Raw genomic sequence first — 20000 nt, 5'->3', positions numbered from 1 at the left:
AATAGAGTCTGCAGAGAAGAGGACTCATAAGTTGTTGGCAGTGTTGGGTAGAGGGGCACCAATGAGTGGAGTACCCCACACGAGGATTTCTGAACTGTTATACCTGTCAAGCTTTCGGTCATCTATCTCGAGAGTGCCCAACAAAAATTGCAAAGAGTTTGCTGGATTTGGTACAAAACCCCCCAAACCAATATTTAAGGAAGAAGATGTAGATCAGGGTGAAGAAGAGGGAGATTGACGGCCAGCCGCTTGACACCAGCAGTAACTGTCGGCGATGAAATGAGTACTATGGAATACGGCCCAAATGGATTGTCGGCAGTGGCATCTTCCTTTGGACGCCCAGCCACATCCCCGTGGCAGCAGAAGGCGACAGTAATGCATCCGAGGTCGTTAGCCGGTAATACCTTTATCAAGATCCCACCTAGTGACTCGGAATCCTAATGATCAGGAAAGATCTACAAGATAATTCGACCCGAGCGCTGATCAACACAAGAGCCAGCATTTCACTTTTTGAACAACAAAGCTCTTTCAACCTTCCAAAGTCAACGAAACACATCATCCTCGACATGCCAAAAGGAAATAAAATACAGGCAAGACATACAACGATAATAAACATTCAGGTTGGGTCTGTGAAGTTTACTCATCCTTTTTTTTATTTTACTTACATTGGGTATTTCCCGACTTTATAATAAATAATAAAATATACATTTGTAAGGATGAAGACAGAGTAACTATAATATCAGGATGATGCATTCTGGCGATGTAATATCATACGAGAGTAAGTGACTCTGCAGGAAGAGAGAGACAAGTAAGTAAGGTGACCGCCATATGTACTTGAAAAGGAGAGATATTGCCTTCCGGGTGTTTACGAGCCTATTAACTTCTCCAGGAGGGTGCCAAGGCCGTTTTTAAAACACATAAAAAACGTGCACATATAGTCTTAGATGACTTGTTAGAAATAAAAGAGAACAAGGTGAACATTACAATAGTTAATTTGACAAATGATAGAATTGTGTTAGAAAGTGATTCTTAGGGTGAATTGGAGGTATTGGAAATTACTGAAAACTGTACCTTATAGCTAATGATGAACTATACGAGTTTAATTTTTCTTCTTTCGTGGTTAAAAGTGGCAATTAAGGCCACTAAGTTCTTTTTTACCTAACCAATATCATAATCAAAGAAAAACGGCAAGAGAACATACTAACAATATTCATAAAGTTTTAGAATCCTTGTGCATAAATCTCTTAAAGTGTAAATTTTTCTGTAAATAGGTCAAATTTTTAAGTCATATAATATCCACACAAGGTGTCCAACCTCACCCCAGTAAAGTAAAATTATTAGAGATATCCACAAGTCGCATACCCCTAAGGAAATACATGGGTTCCTTGATCTCGGGTGGTATTACCGTAGATTTATAAAAGTTTATGGAGAAAAATCGAGACTCTTAGATGTTTTAAAGAGGAAAAGTAATAAATAGGGATGTGGAAGAAAAAAGGCCCTTTAACCAAGTGAACGCTGCTTTAACTAACAATGAGTTACTTGAATATTCTAGATTTGATCACCCGTTTTTAGAGACAGCAGATGCGAGTAGTGTAGCTATTGGTGGTTGATATAATTTCTCAATGAGATGGCAGTGGAAGAGAGCAACCCATTTGTCTTTCATCCAGGGCATTAAAGGGGGCAGGGAATAATTATAGGACCTTCGGTCGAGAGGCATTGACTATTCTTTCAGGTTCTGGTGAGGTATCGTTTCTTTTTATTAGGCCAACTGATTGAGTATCAAAGTGATCATGATTTATTTTAAAAGGGAAACTTGATGTCTAGTCAAGCAAGCTGGATTGAAAGATAGTTAGAGTTTAACATAAAGGGGTTTGACCCCATAGAGGGTAAAGCTAACAAAGCAGTTGACACCCTCTCTAGAGGTGCAGTAATTGGAGTAACTACTAGGACACAAAAGAGGAATGAAAAATAGATTTACCACATCAAAATAGAAAACAAGATATGAATAGACTCAAAGAGCAATCAGGAAAGAGGACCCACGTCCTGAAAAAGAGAAGGTTAAAGGATTTGTTAGAGAGAGAGAGAGAGAGAGAGAGAGAGAGAGAGAGAGAGAGAGAGAGAGAGAGAGAGAGAGAGAGAGAGAGAGAGAGTCAGTGGATATGTTAGTGAGAAAGACAGAGAATGGTAAATAGCAAACTTAAATGTGTGTGGATGACAGAGGACAGGACTAGTGGCATCCAGAATGAGTGCTCTGATGATGCAGGTGTGAATAACCTAGGAGGGCTAGCATGAATTAAATCTGATAGCGAAAGAAAGAAGAGAAATGGACGGAAACAGTACAAGCAGTGAGTAAAGGAGAATCAGGAAGTTACCCAATCTTTTTTAAAGGGCCTCGTGAGAACTGTTTTTTAGAGAATTATATGTAATATTGTGCTTACGAGAATAACGGAAGAGAATTCTTTGGACGGTAGGTCTTCCTCCCTTTTTAATCAATCAAGCCTTCCACATTGTACATGCAGTCTGTATACAGGGCAGTTTGGGAATACGTAAAATATTAAGGAGAGCAAGTGAATCCTTCTTTTGGTTATGAATGAAAAAATATATAGAAAGGTAAACAAAAGGTTGTCATGCTTATAACTATTTCAAAGAACAGAACAAAAAACTATACAGAATGCTAGAAAGTGGCCTGTTATGGCTTTGAAATTTTATATAGTGCAAATGGTTATGGCAGGACCATTTGCTGTAAGAAAAATCAGCAAATTCATTTGCCCAGTCAATGTGCTTTTTCATTACAAGGGTTGTTTGCTCAAAAATTTTAACAATAGAGGATAATTTAGCACTTCTCAGTTACTGCATATAGGCCTTCAGCTAATTGCTCAGTGGAATTTCATAATGGGGAATTGGTGCAAATTTTACTCCACTTAGTGAAGGATGACCCCGTCATTGGCACTCCATGCATCCTAAGGCTTAGTACCCTTGAATATTGCATATAATGGAAAAGATAATGTGCGGTACCATATACGGTCTTGATAAATTCATAACAGTTGCTAAATTATTCAACTATGCAATACCGAGTTAACGTATGATGGACTGTTGAAAACCGCAGCGGTAAAGGAATTTGAGGGCGACCGTGTGTATTTGAAACAATTACAATATAGGAAACATAAACTAGAGCCTGTATATAGGTATCTGTACCAAGTAAATATGGTTAAATCTAAGACAGTAGTAAAAATGTGTCTCTAACTCATAAGGCACACCTATATATAGTTTCAGAAAAGGTAGTTTTCAAAGGTGTTAATCAGAGTATACCCCTTTACCCCTGCATACGCGACACTAACCCTGTTGATGAGACGGAATTTGTTGTTGTTGATGTTATTGTTTGAACACACCTCATTTCTTCTTTTGACAGGTTCTATATGAACTTGATGATAACAATGTGTTCTTTTGTGGGTATTTATTGTAGTGATGTAAAGTGATGCGAAGGTTTTGCTGTGTCTAACAATACGAGAGTATTAGGAAACATGCCTCAGCTGCTCACTTTTTGGGGCTAATGTCAGGATTGCTCAGTCAGGATTGCTCACTTTTTGGGGCTAATGTCAGGATTGCTCAGCTTGTCAGGATTGCTCAGTCAGGATTGCTCACTTTTTGGGGCTAATGTCAGAATTGCTCACTTTGTCAGGATTGTTCAGTCCGTTTGGGGATTTTTTACGTAAGGTTTTGTTTACAAACAACCCCTTCCCTTCCCCTTTTTGGGGGCTATTGTCAGGATTGCTCACTTTTTGGGGCTAATGTCAGGATTGCTCAGCTTGTCAGGATTGCTCAGTCAGGATTGCTCACTTTTTGGGGCTAATGTCAGAATTGCTCACTTTGTCAGGATTGCTTAGTCCGTTTGGGGATTTTTTACGTAAGGTTTTGTTTACAAACAACCCCTTCCCTTCCCCTTTTTGGGGGCCATTGTCAGGATTACTCACTTTTTGAGGCCATTGTCAGGATTGCTCAGTCCGTTTGGGGATTTAAACGTAAGGTTATGTTTACAAACAAACCGTCCCCCCCTTCCCCCAAGCTACTACCAACCCCCTCCCCCCTCCCCACAGGGGGGCGTTTTCTGTGTCTATGGTCACCGGCAGGCTTAGAGTTGTCTATCTTGAATGACACACCCTTCTTTCCCCCTTCCTCCCTTCCCCGACCCCTAGGGGGGCGTTTTCTGTGTTTGTGGTCACCGACAGGCATGGAGTTCTCTATCTGGATGACCCATGCCCCTAGATAGTGACAGACACACACACACACACTTGTGTGCCAACGTGAGGCAATCCAGGGGGGGGGGGCGTTTCCTGTGTGTGGACACCACCAGGCATCAAGTTCTCTATCTGGACCCTATAGATAGTGTCATCCTTCCCTCCCTCCCTTCCCCGACCCCTAGGGGGGCGTTTTCTGTGTTTGTGGTCACCGACAGGCATGGAGTTCTCTATCTGGATGACCCATGCCCCTAGATAGTGACAGGCACACACACACACACTTGTGTGCCAACGTGAGGCAATCCAGGGGGGGGGGGGGGCGTTTCCTGTGTGTGGACACCACCAGGCCTCAAGTTCTCTATCTGGACCCTATAGATAGTGTCATCCTTCCCTCCCTCCCTTCCCCGACCCCTAGGGGGGCGTTTTCTGTGTTTGTGGTCACCGACAGGCATGGAGTTCTCTATCTGGATGACCCATGCCCCTAGATAGTGACAGGCACACACACACACACTTGTGTGCCAACGTGAGGCAATCGAGGGGGGGGCGGCGTTTCCTGTGTGTGGACACCACCAGGCATCAAATTCTCTATCTGGACCCTATAGATAGTGTCATCCTTTCAATTTAAGCCTATAGATGTGTCCCAACGTGAGGCAATCGAGTTTACACGCCTCCTCCACCGTTATCTCTCTCTCTCTCTCTCTCTCTCTCTCTCTCTCTCTCTCTCTCTCTCTGTCCATTTGTTTTAAGGCCTTTCGATTACATTAACATATATGGGTAATAATCACTTACATTGGCATATATGGGTAATAAAAAACGTATTACAACTTAGTTTCTTTTATTATACGAAGCATACATGCAAAATAACATTTCGTGAATAAAGACATAGCACTTAGTGGGAAATAATCTGGGTCTAAAAACATTCATTTAAAACCCCAACATTTGCACGCTTAAAAGCGGTAGGAAAACATTTTTAATTACGTTTCTTCAGCACTTGGCATATCTTCATTGAAAATTCAGGTTTTGTATATTTCCAGATGTACATAGACGGTCTTGAATATAAATGGAGAAGATAGTATAATAACACTGTCACGTCATTTTCCTTCAAGTCGGTGGTGGATAAATGTTCCCTGATATTTCTAAGGGCGGCGCAAACACCATCTAGACTTACGCTATGCGTAAAATATAGGCAGAAGAATGCGCACAAAGCCGAATTGTAATTTTGCACTCGCATATTATTTATGAAACACTTCATGGAAGAATACCTTCGTAGAAAATCAGTAAAGTATTCTGAAAGATCTTCTGGCTGCATCCCCAATGGGTCAAAAAATATAATGTTTTCTACCGGGCTTTTCTGTATTAGAAATACAACCCAGTGCCCGATTTCACGATACTGATGCGATGGCAGAGTATTCACAATAAGTATGAGGGGCTTTGTCCTTATCAAGGGTATCTTGAAGTCTACCAAATGGTCACTGGGTACACAACCGTAAAAATGAGCTTCACGCCCTAACCTGTTCTCCAGAGCATATTCAATGTCCGAAGTATTCATTTTTATATGCTACCTCCTCCGCTGCCTATTTTGTACTACTGCCATTTCAACTCTGACACTTTGAATATACTTATTTTTTTCATTATTATTTACCTAAGGGCCATTCATAATGAAGTAAGGGATAATAGAAATAACATTTCTGAGTTTTTTTCTTTTCTTTTTTAAGGAAACCATACATTTCAATTAATGGAATACACACATTACTAATAATTTCACGCCCTAGCCTTTTTCTCCAGAGCATATTTAATGTCCGAAGTATTCATTTTTATATGCTACCTCATCCACTACCTATTTTGTACTACTGCCATTTCAACCCTGGCGGTTTTGAATATACTTATTTTTTTTTTTACTAATTACCTTAGGCCCATTCATAATGAAGTAAGGGATAATAGAAACATAACATTTCTTAGATTTTTTTTTTATTTAGGAAACCATACATTACAATTAATGGAATACATACATTACAAATAATGTTTATTTATTTAAGGATAACGAAATCGTCATCGATTTCGGGACCAAATTTTGATTGCGGTATTTTAGCCCTTTTCTTAAAGGGGCCATCTAATGCTAAGCGAAGACTGTCGCGGCTTTTCCCGTGTTTTCGGGACTTCTTTTTTTCACTCTCGATTTCTTCCAGCTCACAAGCGAGGGCAACCACCTGGGAATCCGTCGGAGTTAACCTTCCATCTAGCATTGACCCTCCGGGCTGGGTGAGGAGTGTTTCGGAGAGGTAAGTTTCATCAGCGGCTGTTGTAGGGATATGGATGAGCCCCGCCAATGGGTTGACGTCTTCTTTTTCGCGACACATCTCTACCATTTGTTTCTCCGACCTTTCGAATCCATCCACCATTTTCGCAACTACCCGCAGAGACTTCCTTATGTCATATTGGAAGTTTATTGCCTCCAATAGTAGGCGACACGTTTCGGGCCGTGGCCCACCCCCTGCTTTCATCTCTTCACTCACCAACTGCCGACTCTTCCTCAAAATGACTTCCTCCGTCTTCCGAAGGCAATCACGGAGTTTACAACGGAAGTCTCTGTAATATTGCTGCGAATTACGGATTTCAGCTTCATCTAACAGGGGGGCCTCCCAAGCTGTAAGGAAGAAATAATTAATGTCAAACACACAACACACACACACACACACACACACGCACACACACACACACAAAATAATTATTTCCACACACTACGTTTTATTACACCAAAATTATTTGCGACTCTATAAGTATTATATCAACTTCAGTTCTATCAAAAATACAAGGACATACTTACTCTCTGAAAGTTTGGGCATTTCCTCGCCCAACAGGTGTGCGTCATTGTAGCGTGACATCTCTATCTCCTACTTCGTTATGACTGGAAATATGGCTCGGAGAAGGGTATATATACAGTAACTGCTAGGTCAAGCACGCACATGCACCTACACTTAGGCTTAACTTAGGCCACGCCCCCCGTTGTCAAAACGATTAGGAGCGCCGAGCGAGTAGGCCGTAATTCAACAGACGCTCTCCTACAAACTGACCCATCCCCTAGCAACATGGAAAATGTGCGAGGAGGTAAATATAAAACCACAGCGAAATTTCAGTCTGTTTATATTGGAGATTATTTGTTCATGAAAGTGTTGACCGCGATTGTGCTATGAAATTTCAGTCTGTTTACGACGTCGAATATTACATTGTAATAAGCGCCTGCGTTTGCATTACTTTTCAGGTGGGAAGGATCGGAAAGGGAAACGCGATGATAGTGAATCACACCTTCCTCTCAAAAAAAGAAAAGGCCAACTAGCCAGTAAGTATTACTTAATAAAAAAAAATGTACTATGAGGTGTTAATATCTTTCGATTTGGATGTAGAAAGGATTTTTAATTTGACTTTAGAACTTCAAGTAAATTAAAAACCGTATTATCTCCTATTACAGTGCTATCAACAAGAGACAAATTACTGGAAGAACCCCCACTTGAGGAGATTGCTTCAACATCCACTGCATACTTGCCCCCAAATTCGGACACCGCGGGGGTGAGTACCCCGCTAAGAAACAGTCGTAAATTCAGAGAACTCCCACCTCAGGGAATTGCTTCAACATCCACCGCAAGCAACGCCCCAGATTTACCTACAGTAACAGCAGGGACGACACCCACTTCAGGACGGATGTTGAAGTTCGTTAAAAGAAAGACAGCCTTCGACAAGAAGTACATAGAAGAGGAATACGCACTTCCCTCGGTGAGCGATCCACTATTATTCTTTACATTACATAGTAATGATATACGGGGCTCTTTAGAACGGTATTTTAAAAATAAAATTTTTTCGGCTAAGATCGCCGGTCTTTTAACCTCAATAATGAAAAAACACACTTTCTTACCGAAGGAACAAACGGAAAATACGCTTATGGAGCTGTGGCTCCCGGCCACGGTTATCAATGCTAGTGAAATTGACGGTCTACTAAATGAATGGGAGGATGCTGTAAATTCAAAGTTCCCTCGAATAATCAATGAATTAATGGGGAGTGGATGGATAGTGGAAGGCATTGACAACTTCAAACTTTTTTACCACCGCCAGGAGGTAATGGCTGGGTTGGGCGCTCCCCTTTACCCTAAAAATGATGTCCGAGGTGGGGTTTTCGTCTTTATTCCCTCGGGAATTGGGAATTCAAGTTTTATTCAGTCTCTGGCTGCCTATAGGATGTCTAAACAAACCCTAAATCCTCGTTGGCCGAATATAGCTCGATCTGTAAATAGCATCCGCTGTTGCATGCAATATGTTAACTTCAATAAGGTTGCCATGCCTATTCAGTGGGAGGACATTTCACGCCTCGAGTTAATAAATCAACTCTCTATTTACATATATGAAATGGAAAAAGGGGGGATGGGAGGTATATCATTCAGTTGGCAAGGCGTGGATCGAAAAAATTCCCAACTATTGTACCCCTCCTGCTAATGGGTGGTGACCATATTTGTCTCATTAAAGATTTTCACCGTTTTGTGAAAAATTTTGCTAGGGCATATCCTTCCAATCCCCTTTATTTCTGCCATAATTGCCTATCACAGCATGCAACAACAGACCGGCAAAAACGGCATGAAGCTACCTGCGACCTGTCAGTGGCGCTGAATTTTCCCTCTCGCGGGAGCACAGTAAGATTTAGAAACCCCCATAAGACGCAAAAGTTTTCTTATATTTGCGTCTTTGACTTAGAATCAGCTTTGAAGAGATCCCCTGTGGCTTATGGTGTGGAGACCATACACGAATCAATAGCTTATTGCTATATCATTATCGACGGCGAAGGAAAAAGAGTCGCCTCCAGTCATTATTGCGGGAATGATTGCGTCGATAACTTTCTGTTAGACCTTAGTGATTGTTGGGCGGCGATCAGATCACAGAGGAAAACATTCCCCATAGATATGTCGACTGAGGATGAAACAACTTTCCAACAGCAGACTGTATGCCAGATGTGTAAGACGTCGTTCAAACACAACCACGACAAGCACAGACACCATGACCATGCCGAACCCAAGAATAACTTTATTGGCGCTTAGTGCGCGCGTTGTAATTTAGCGTGTCGCGAACTTAAAACTCGACTCCCCGTTTTCGCACACAATTCTAGTTACGACCTGGGTCTTATCCTTAAGGAATTGAAAACTAAAGTCGATATTACAATCATGACGAAGCAAGGGCTTAAAATTCAGCGAATGACTGTCGGTAATTTAGTTTTCCTCGACTCTTTAGCCTTTTAAGGATCTTCTTTGGATAGTTTAGCCTCCGAATATTTTAGGGATGGAAGGAAGGCTGGCTTAACAGAGGACATGTTAAGCGAAATTAGAGATGACAAATTGCGGGGTGAAGTCATTCAAGGCAAATTACCTTTCTGTTATGACTATATAGATAGCCTTGCAAAACTCAAGGAAACGCATTTGCCCCCCAAAACGGCATTTTACAACAAGCTAAGGGAGCGCGATATATCAGAGGAGGAATATAAACGGGCTCAGCGTGTTTGGGATATAAGCAAATGTAAAACGCTGAAAGATTTCCTTCTCCTTTACCTCATTGTAGACAGCTTTATTGGGGGATATTCTCATTTGGTGGCGCTTCATACTTTATGATAAGTACGGTCTTGATTTACCACACTATGTTTCACTTCCATCCTACGCCTTTGACAGCTTCCTTAAGATGAGCGAGATTGAGTTGGATCACGTCTATGATGAGGAATTGTATAATCTAATTAGACATAATGTTAGGGGGGGTTTCACTTCTGTGGTGCGTCAATCATTCACTGCCAACAACCGTGAAATAAATCCATCATTTAATCCTGATCTCCACCAAAGTTCTTACATCCTTTATTTAGACTTCAACTCCCTGTATGCAACAGTTATGACTAAGAACCTTCCCACTGGTGGAATTCGTAAATTTTCCGATGAAGAAAAGGATCTGTTTTTAGGAAGGGGTATTGAAAATGCTAATACAAACGGGGATAAAGGACACTGGCTCCTGGTTACTACTAAAGCACCTTCAGAAGAAGTTGCTAGAGCCACTGATGAACTGCCGTTATGCTTATCCCACGAGGAAGTTGCTTTTAAAAATCTATCACCCTACTGTAAAAGCGTACTAGAACACGAAGGGGGACGCATGACTGTAAAGTGTAAAAAGCTTATGGCCACCCATCACAGTAAAAAAGAATATCTCATTTCCCTCCCTCTTTTACAGTTGTATATGGACTTAGGCCTTAGAACTAGAGTTTGTGCATTCAATCTATGAATTCAGTCAAAGTGCTTACATGAAGGATTTTATTAAAACCAACATCGAAGCGAGGAGCGCAGCAACCTCATCTACAGAAAAAAAAGCCTTCAAAGCTATGAGTAACTGCATATTTGGGAAAACTTTACTCAACCCTTTAAAATACGCTGAAAAAAGTAAAGTTGTCAATAAAGCAAGCACTTACTTACAGGAAGCCCGGAATCCGAGACTAAAATCAACCATCCATTTGTCAGAAGACCGTATTATCTGCACTTCTACCCTCCCTCAGGTCGTCATCAATATGCCTAATTACATAGGTTTTGCCATTCTAGAATCGGCCAACTTTGACCTTTACTACTTCTTTTATAAGGCTCTCAAGAATAATTATGGGGATAAAGTCAAACTCCTTTACACCGATACAGATAGTTTCATTTTTGCTCTGGAAGTTGACGATCTTAATTCAGAGTTAGCGCAAGAACCCTTGAAATCATATATGGATTTTTCCAACTTCGACGTTGATCACCCGCTTTTTAGTAATGAGAGAAAGGGGGAGCTGGGGCTTTTAAAATCAGAAACGGGGAGTAATCTTATAACCGAGGTGAAAGCGTTGAAACCTAAAATGTATTCCATGCTAGTTCAGAAACAGGGTCACATTAATCGTGCGAAAGGTATACCAAGTCACATGCATGCTTCGATTAACCACGAACAGTATTCCCAAATCCTGGAAGATCATCGCGTCAACTATCTCACTGTACGGAAAATTAGAAATGTGAGAGGACAAATGAGTACCACTAAAGTAAAAAAGAAGTGTCTCTCGGCTTTTGATTCGAAGAGATACCATACAAGCCCATACAATTCTTACGCATACGGGCATCCCGATATTGAAGTGGGGGATGAGGAAGTTGCAAGTGAAGTTCGATTCAACAACCCCCTTCCCAAATTACTGAATCCACCTTCAGAACCAATCCCTCGCGTTTCTGAAAATTTATGGAAAAAGAGAGAAGAAAAGGTTAGAGTCTATTTTCCACCCACCGATAATGGAATGTCAGAAAACGGGGAGGAGTGAATACAAAACTTTACTGCGAATAATTATAGTGTCTACCTTTCCCCATGTATTGTTTTGCTAGAGAAAATAAAATGTTGTCACTTTCCATTAAAGGGTTTTATTTATTCTGCGGTACTTATATGGACATACTTTTATAATACCATTCAGTCAGCTAGAGGTTTAGTTGAAATGTACAAGTGCTTTAAAGCTGCAGATTTGGACCTTTTTAGAGAGCCAGCACGTATTATTGTGTCTGGTTTCTCCAACTCGGGTAAATCCTACCTTATAGAAAAATTAATAGTAAAATATGAAAGTAAGTTTACGCACATTATTATGTGCGGTGTGGATCAGCATACTTTGAAATCGCATCCAGTAATAGGACCAAAACGCTCCCTCTTTGCAAATATCGTAGACCCCATGAGTGAGATAGATACGGAAGCTGGGCCGTATTCTATTTTATATATCCTCGATGATATATTTCTCGAGGCTGTACAGGACAAAATTGTTGTTGATGTCTTTACTAAAGGACGTCATAAAAATATCTCTGCTATATTTATTACGCAAAATATGTTTTACAGTGGAAAATATGCCAGAAATATAAGTATAAACGCTTCCCATATGCTATTGCTGAGAACGAGGGATATATCGCAAGTCGAGTTATTAGGAAGGCAAATATTTGGTTCACCTTTATCAAAGAAATTTGTGAATGTTTATAAAAAGGCTGTTATGACTAAACCTTTTTCCCATTTGCTGGTTGATTTAAGTTTAAATACTCCTAGCGAACTCCAGTTGAGGACAAATATAGCGGGGAGTTCCTCGTGCGAGGTTGTTTTTGGAGAATGGGAGACGTAAAGAGGAAGATTTTAGAAACGGTATATGAAAACTATTCCCACCCATCAAGTTTGGGAGGTATTAATCCCATTTACAGAACCGCCAGAGCTTTAGACGCGCGAATTACCATAAATGACGTAAAAGACTATTTGACCACGAAAGATGCCCATACTCTTCATACGCTTACGAGAAAAAAATTCCCCAGACGTCAAATGGTGGCTCCAGCTCCAAAAGTTATCATTAGCTGCGATCTCGCCGATATGCGACGTTTATCTAAATTCAGCAAATGCGTAAACTACCTTCTGATTTGCATAGATATTTTCTCCCGTTACCTCAAGGTCGTTCCTCTTAGAAATAAGAAGGCCCAGACTCTGCTAATAGGCCTAAAAGCAATCCTTTCTCTACCTCAATTTCAGGGTGTTAGTCGGCTCCTTACCGATAGGGGGTCAGAATTTTATAACAAACTTACGATCAAGTACCTAAAAGAAGAGCATATAAAACTCTACAGCGTTTCCTCGTATGAAATCAAAGCCGCCATTGCAGAACGTGTTATACGTACTCTAAAGCAAAAGATATATAAACATTTAACTCTGAGAAATACTCTCGCGTATCTTGATGTCCTCCCTGAACTTGTAAAAAACTATAATAGGTCCCCACACAGAGAGTTGGGAGGGGGAGTGTCCCCCCTCGAAGTTCATGCATACACAAACCCGGAAATCATTAAGCGACAATTTCGGCGTATGTATAAATCAAGCATCTTTACATCAAAACACAATAGTAAGGCGTTAGCAGTAGGACAGACAGTGCGCATTGCAAGTGGGCTCCGTCGGTCGGTATTCCACCGTGGGTATAAAATTCAAAATACGTTAGAAATATTCAAAATTCGGAGCGTGGACCGGAGACAGGCTCCTTTGACTTATCATCTGGAGGATCTCGCTGGTGAAAAAATTGAGGGTATTTTTTATAAATCGGAACTAATACCCACAGCCATACCAGAAACTTTCCCTATTGACATTATCAAAAAGAAAGTTACGAAGGGTAAAGTCAAGTATCTCGTGGCGTGGAGGGGTTACCCTCCGAGTTTTAACTCGTGGGTAGATAGTAAAGATGTTGAAAGGCTGTTGGGGGAAACTTAGAAATGAAATCGCACATACACAAACATGGGGATTTTCTTTTCTTCTTAAATAACCTCTCCCAGAAAAAAAGGACTGAATTAATTCCTTTGCTACAGAGAACGCATCTCGACTGTTTATCAGAGATCTTCGCTAACTTTTTGAAGGAAAATCTAAATCGTGATAGTAAAGCAATAGAAAAGGTAAAAAAATATAGGGGCAAAATAAGGACGGTAGCTCGGAAAAAGACACCGCTAAGAGAGAAAAGAAAAATCTTATCATCGCAGAGAGGAGGCGCCATACTTTCAGTCCTTCTTCCTCTCGCGGTGAGCCGAATTGGGGGTTTATTAGGGAAATGAGGGAATACTGCCTGGTACCGCGAAAGACGGTAGAAGGGTCTAATTACCACCAAGACGCCGGAGATATAAGTGATCAAAACACTAAGCAAAATGCAGGGGAAAATGGAAGGGGGGATAACCAGCAGGGTGGAGGGAGTGATAGAGATTTGCTCCAAAATTTAGTCAAAATGATACAAACGATGAAGTGTAAGTTGGAAAATGAACCAAAGAAAAGGAGACGAAATGAATCGGGCGAGAAAGGCGCGCGTGATCCTCTCCCCCTCCCCACGCCACGGGCCTACTCCAATCCCCCTTTGGAGAATATAATTGACATAAAATTATCCCACACCAACAGAAGGTACGCCCTTGCTTTCCTTAAATTCTTTGAAGGCCGGGACGATGTCGAGGGGGATGATAGAGGGAACCTGAGGAAACCCATCTACCGTTTAAATTTAATAGACGTGTTTAGGAAATTAATTCAGCAAACGGGCGGTATTGAGGAAGAGGACATGCCTTTTTATAAAACCCTACTAGATACAGTGGGAATGCCCTATACTTACATAAAGAATGCAAAAGCTCGGATGTAGATGTATGGAATTAAAGGAAAAGGGGGGAGAATAAGAGAGGGGAATAAAGAAAAAAAGTAAAAGGCAAACTACGGTGGGTGCCTTATTAGGAATAAATGCACACCGCTAAGTCTATGCGTAATACACGTCTTTGCATGTCGTGCTCGGAAGGCGTGTAAAGGGGGCGGAGTTTAAGTACTTTAGTTGTAGTCCTAGTTAGTTTAGGTTACATGATCAGTTTACAACACGATCCCAGCACGATGCAGTCCGCGCCGCTAAAACTAAGCATCGTTGACTTTACGGCGCCACTTCTAAGAAAGGGGAATGTGTGTTTGGTGGTGGGGGGCAATTCCATTGGCGTCGTATCCTACGGACTTGCGGCGCAAACCTATAAAGCCTACCCCTACAGCGATATCGTGAACTGTCGAAGAAGGCTCTTTAATTTAAACCGATGCATTCGCGAAGACCGTCACCCCGTTGGAAGTGTCATCTTGCGGAAACCACCGATTTTTCCCACCGCGAGTGTACCGTGCGTAGCCACGTTGATAACACAGTTTAATTACGGGTATGCATATGATAATGATGCCGATGGAAAACTTAGATCGTATGTGACTACTTCAAGGGATACGCATTTCGCTTCAAACTTGAAGAATGATACAACTGAGGCGCGTGTTTTTAACTTTAAGAGGTGTCTACACGAATTGGAACAGTTTGCCCTGGAGAAAGGAAATGAGAGCGTAAATATATACACCATACCCATTGGAATTGGGAGGTCTGGTCGCGCTGATAGTGTATGGATGTTACACTATTTCCCAGATTTGGTGAACTTGGGTAGGAGGTTGGCTGGTAAAGGTAAACAGATTATTTTACTGGCAAGCGAAAAATGTCTGTTGCCTCCCGAATTGGATAACTTGGAAAGGTTTTCCTTTGTTGGATCTGAAGATTTTCCGCCTGGTTATGATATTTTAATGTAATCTACTTATTTTCTTATTTATTAGATAAAAAAAATCTACTTTATCCAAATATATTTGATATGTTATAAATAAAAATATTTACTGTGTAAGATCCATCCTTTTGTATTTTTTATCTTCGAATTAAACGTTTTTCTCATTCTGAGAAAGAGAATAATTAGGTAATAGTGGTGATATTTAAATGTACTTGTTTCTCATTTATCCCTGTAAATTTGTTCATATGTTAAGAATACAAATAAAAAAAAAAAACACCTGTGTAATGTTCACCCCTTGTATTTTTTATCTTCGAGTTAAACGCTCTTCTCATTCTGGGAAGGAGAATAATTATGTATTAGGGACGGTATTTAAATGTACTGGTTTCCTCATTTTATTCATGCAAATTTGTTCATATGTTAAGAACAAAAATATTACTGTGTAATGTTCACCCTTTTGTATTTTTATCTTCGAGTTGAATGTTCTTCTCATTTGCGAATGAGAATAATTATGTAATAGAAGCTTCTTTAATAAAAAAAAATCTTATGTTAATTTGGTTTAAATATCCCCGCCTCATCTTAACTACTTCAGTTGGACACTATGGCTGGAAAAGTCATATAGTAACTCTGACATCTCTCGGAAATAGGGATATATTCCCTACAAATAATGCAGGCAGCTTTACAAACAAGCTACAAAATAGTATAAAATTAGATCATAATTTGGAGCATGAAGTAGCCCTTGTTAATATCCATTACCCTAATGAAATTTATGGGCTTGTTAGTGGTGAATTCGATTCAGGGATAGAAATGATAATAACAAAAGTGCGGATATCCTTAGGTGGGGAACCCACCGTAACTTCAGCTACTGAGGAAATTTACAAACCACGAATAAGTATTCTATCCACTGATGCTGGGTATATGGTCTCCAGCATTAACGAAGATTTAACATACGCTAAGAAAGAGAGTGTTATTAAAGTTTACAAAGAGACAGGAAACGGAAGAGGCAATTTATCGAAAAGGACCTATTCACGCCATTAAATTAAAATTTGGGAAAAGAATAGGAGCTACATTAGGATTCAATTCAGGCAAACCTTATCAAATTTTTGAAACAAATCCAGATAATCCTCTAATCAAAACTCATAATTTGCTCGCTCCTTTTCCCCCTTCCCCCACATCGGGGGTGGACTTTGTCCTCGTTTATTCGGATATTGTTGAAAGGTCCTATTTTGGGGGTAAAAAGGTAAAAATATTGGATACTTTTAGTATGTGGGGCAGTAAAACGAGAGGGTATCATAATTATGTGTATTACCCTTTAGGGACAAAAGAATTGGATTCAGTATCCATTCGCCTGACCGACCAAGAAGGAAGGGAGATACACTTTCGTGAGGATACCAGCACAATCTGCATCCTTCATATTAGACCAAAGCAGAAAATTATATAAAAGCTGCAACATCCCACACCAAACGTTTATTCAAGAGTGTGTCACCATGAGGGTAGCCTTTCTTTCCCCGTCTCCTGAGGAGTTTAGTATCATATTCGCTAGTCCCCCCATAAAACTCTTGTGTGGAGGGGCTTTAGGGGATATTGAGGTTTTTAGAGCCCCAAGACGTTCCCAGCAAGGGAGTGGCCTTTTCAGTCTATTAGCTGGGCTCGCTAAAAGGGTTGCACCCTTTGTGGCAAAGGCGGTCCTGCCCTCGGCCCTTGAATTTGGGCAAAATGTCATGGGAGATTTACAACAGGGGACAAGAGATTTTAAATCAAGCCTTAAACAGAGGGGGTTGGAGGCGCTAAAATCAACAGGAAGACGTATTGTTACTGGCAAAGGGAAGAAAAGGAAAAATGTCAAAAGAAATGGGAAGAAAAGAGTAAATAAAAAGAAAATCTCATCACGTAGGAATATAGGATATAAAGACGTGTTTAGTGCAATGTGATTTAGTTCTGGCAAATAGGCGTTAGTGTGAAGTCATTTAACATGGCATCGGCGGCACCGAGAATTGCGGGTCTCGTAGGGAGCGAACTCCCCACCGCAAAATACACCGCAGGGGTGGTGGATGCTTTTCCCAGACCTAATCGTTTACGAGTGGTGGAAGCTTCCGTGGTTCATCGGCAAACGAGTTTTATTCTACCAACAAATCTTACATCGGGGGGAGCAATAACTGATCGTTATCTCGAATTTCGTATCAATGGCGTAGAAGGAACACTAATTGATTTAGCCAGTTTGAGTATTGAACTACATTTAAAAGTCACGGCCCCCGATGGGAGCATGTTGGGGGATGATGTAAATGTTGTATTTGTCAATGGTTTGGCAAATACAATCTTCAAGTCGAGCCAGGTTTATATCGGCGAAAGGCTCGTAGAATCAAATCCCCATTTCAATTACTGGACTTTCATAAAGTTATTAGCTACAGCAAAGTCTCACTCTGTCAAAACAGTCGGACGGCTCGGATATGTTTTCCAAGATTACAAGGGAACATCAATTTCAAACGTTTTACCAGACGATTATTTTACAAAATTGAACAAAATGGAAAAAGAGTGGGTTGATAAAGGTAAAAGAGAAGGATTGCATCTTATGCATCCACTTATGCTCGATGTGGCTTCAGTAGATGAATATTTGATGGATAATATCGACGTTCGTATCAAGTTGGAATTAGCCCCAAATGCGTGGTTCCTTAATTCCACCGCACAGGCCGAAGAATTTCGATTTCATCTAGAAGAAGCCAGGCTCCATATTGATAAAATCATCCCACGCCCCCCGGCTCTACTCGCCCTTCATCAGGCGCTTTCAAATCCCAACAGTACGGTGGAAACTGTCTGTAATAAAACACTTTACAGGACATACGCGCTAGCCCCTAATCAAACGCAGGCAACGTTGGATTTACCTTTTAATAAGGTTATACCAGAAAAGTTATACCTCACTATTGTTAATATGGAAAGTTTCAATGGTGTTCTGAATAGGAATCCCATTTATTTTGATCATAATAATCTTAAGCACATAGGGGTCACACTGAATGGTTCCACTTTGTACGACATAAACAGTCAATTCCCCGAAAATTTTTCTCATCTTTACTACGAGACATTAAAATCTCTAGGCTTAACTTATGACCACCTAATTCATTATGATTGCTACAGCCATGGTCGGGCAGTCATCGTGTTTAATTTCAAACCTGAAATGGCGTTGATGGATACGCTCGAAGTAGAGAAAAATGGGGATTTGAGAATCCATTTAACATTTGATAGGCAAGTCAACGAGAATAGAATTATTTTATTGTTTGGAGAAACCCAGGGAATGATAACCACCGATCAAACCCGAAATGTATATTGCGATGTCAGGGCGTAATCAAATAAAAGTATTCCTACCGCTTTTAAGTGTGCAAATGTTAGGGTCAGATTTTTTTTTCCTACTAAGTGCTATGTCTTTATTCACGAAATGTTATTTTGCATGTATGCTTCGTATAATAAAAGAAACTAAGTTGTAATACGTTTTTTATTACCCATATATGCCAATGTAAGTGATTATTACCCATATATGTTAATGTAAGCGAAAGGCCTTAAAACAAATGGACAGAGAGAGAGAGAGAGAGAGAGAGAGAGAGAGAGAGAGAGAGATAACGGTGGAGGAGGCGTGTAAACTCGATTGCCTCACGTTGGGACACATCTATAGGCTTAAATTGAAAGGATGACACTATCTATAGGGTCCAGATAGAGAACTTGATGCCTGGTGGTGTCCACACACAGGAAACGCCGCCCCCCCCCCCTTCGATTGCCTCACGTTGGTGCACAAGTGTGTGTGTGTGTCTGTCACTATCTAGGGGCATGGGTGATCCAGATAGAGAACTCCATGCCTGTCGGTGACCACAAACACAGAAAACGCCCCCCTAGGGGTCGGGGAAGGGAGGGAGGGAAGGATGACACTATCTATAGGGTCCAGATAGAGAACTTGATGCCTGGTGGTGTCCACACACAGGAAACGCCCCCCCCCCCCCCTCGATTGCCTCACGTTGGCACACAAGTGTGTGTGTGTGTGTGTCTGTCACTATCTAGGGGCATGGGTCATCCAGATAGAGAACTCCATGCCTGTCGGTGACCACAAACACAGAAAACGCCCCCCTAGGGGTCGGGGAAGGGAGGGAGGGGGAAAGAAGGGTGTGTCATTCAAGATAGACAACTCTAAGCCTGCCGGTGACCATAGACACAGAAAACGCCCCCCTGTGGGGAGGGGGGAGGGGGTTGGTAGTAGCTTGGGGGAAGGGGGGGGGCGGTTTGTTTGTAAACATAACCTTACGTTTAAATCCCCAAACGGACTGAGCAATCCTGACAATGGCCTCAAAAAGTGAGTAATCCTGACAATGGCCCCCAAAAAGGGGAAGGGAAGGGGTTGTTTGTAAACAAAACCTTACGTAAAAAATCCCCAAACGGACTAAGCAATCCTGACAAAGTGAGCAATTCTGACATTAGCCCCAAAAAGTGAGCAATCCTGACTGAGCAATCCTGGCAAGCTGAGCAATCCTGACAAGCTGAGCAATCCTGACATTAGCCCCAAAAAGTGAGCAATCCTGACAATGGCCCCCAAAAAGGGGAAGGGAAGGGGTTGTTTGTAAACATAACCTTACGTAAAAAATCCCCAAACGGACTGAACAATCCTGACAAAGTGAGCAAT

This window comes from Palaemon carinicauda, chromosome 29, assembly GCF_036898095.1.
Source record: "Palaemon carinicauda isolate YSFRI2023 chromosome 29, ASM3689809v2, whole genome shotgun sequence".
Lineage (NCBI taxonomy): Eukaryota > Metazoa > Arthropoda > Malacostraca > Decapoda > Palaemonidae > Palaemon > Palaemon carinicauda.
Note: the sequence above shows the minus strand (reverse complement) of the source record.